The sequence below is a fragment of the Aplysia californica genome, unplaced genomic scaffold (assembly GCF_000002075.1).
Source record: "Aplysia californica isolate F4 #8 unplaced genomic scaffold, AplCal3.0 scaffold00915, whole genome shotgun sequence".
In the NCBI taxonomy this organism is placed as follows: Eukaryota; Metazoa; Mollusca; class Gastropoda; order Aplysiida; family Aplysiidae; genus Aplysia; species Aplysia californica.
The window spans coordinates 106045-107844 of NW_004798185.1; positions in this window are offsets into that span (position 1 = coordinate 106045).

Genomic DNA, 1800 nt, shown 5'->3' on the forward strand with positions numbered 1-1800 from the left:
GGGGGTGTTGTCATATTACGCGATGCGGGTACTGAACGGTTTGTACTTTATACCATGACATATTTGCACTTTGGGCAGTCCAAACTGATAGTTTTTCTGTGCATTCATCAAGCTGGTATCCTGCTATGTCTCAGCGACAAACCCTCTTCGACAGTACTACCCGGAAAAGTCCAGGCGCTGCAACTTAATCTCGCGCTTATCGCAACCTTTTCCCCCCGCTGAGCTGAGTAGTGCTAGATAACATTTATGAGGGTAACACGTATGATTTGCTTTGTCTAGAATTACCTTCTTATACGACTGATTATTATGCATATAGATTGCTGATCACTGGGTCGTGTCCTTGATCCAAACACATTGATATAGGACAGTGTCTTCGTTTCAGTCTGTTGGGAGAGTACACAATGGACCTGTACTCTGTAAAACTGGAACAAAATAAAGCCAATTCAGTGTTCACTAACATTTCTTTACCATGAAATTTAGAACAAAAGTGTTTTTTGCATTCTATTTCTTTCCCAGGATATGTTTAACAAAGTGTTTGTTTGCAGTCTATCCCATTCCAGGATGATTGTAACTGAAGTGTTTGCAATCTATTGCTTTACCAGGATATTTTTCATGATAGCATTTGCTTACACTCTTTTGAAAGGAGTAGTGAAATATAGTTCTCTATCCAAGTACATTCCAGTGAAAATATCATCTATTATCTTTCAGATCTGGCAAAACGCAGAGAATAAGTGCTAAAACCCCAGGAACAACCACCTTTAGAGCATCACGACGGGTTCAAGGACCGCAAGACATGGGTCCGGAATTCCTGGAAAGTCGAAGGGAGACTGAGAGTACCCCTGGAAAGGCCTGTTGAGCTAACAAAGAGATCGCAAAGGACTTTTGGGTACCGATGAAGGAACTTCATGCAAACCATGAACCACACATTCTTTTAGGAAGCAAGGCAGAACAAAGACAAAAACAAGAAAGAAAATTAGATATGATTGTTTATTAATTAATAAGTCAGCGTACTGTCCCCTAAATAGATGAAACATTAACGTTAGCAGGACCAAAAGCATCGAGAGCTCGAGTCGTTCTACCCTTTGAGGGCACGCATTCTGACACTTTGACAACGCTTGAAGACGTTCTGTTTTGGGGGCACTTTGAAAAAGAAGTGTAATTTAATTATTCACGAGCATAGTTTATTTCTATTTTCTTCATCCGAAGCTTTAAAACGCAGGCAATAGCATGCATACTGTGGAATACGAAAATTTGTGTTTTTGATTTGTATACGATGGTTTGAAAGGTGCAGCAACATTGCTTCTGGTCTGCTGCAGATCGGGAATATATTATGTGTTTGCTACGTCCTTAAAGCGATAAAGGACAATAAACTGAAGGGATTGCTGTGACAATGACATTGAAGATAATCCAAAGAATAAATCTCCAACAGATTCATCTGAACTTCGAAACAAATAAAACAAAAAAAGCGAAAAAGTTACAACAGCGTTAAAGCGATATTAATGTACAGAAGACGTTTTTAAGCAATTTAGACAAATATATACAACACTGCAGAAATTATTGAGCATGAAATCAGCCTCGGTGTTTTTCCAAAGCACGTGTGTAGTGTGTTGTGCTCTGTGGGCGTGTTGTGACACACAGAGCTACTCAGACGTACACAGTGTGTTCACGGACAGACTGGGCACCAACAGCTCCTACAACACGGACGTACGGCCTGTGCTTGACCAGACACAGGTGGGCCGCTCTATCTGTCTGTCTGTCTGTCTGTCTGTGTCTGTCTGTCTGTCTGTCTGTCTGTCTGTC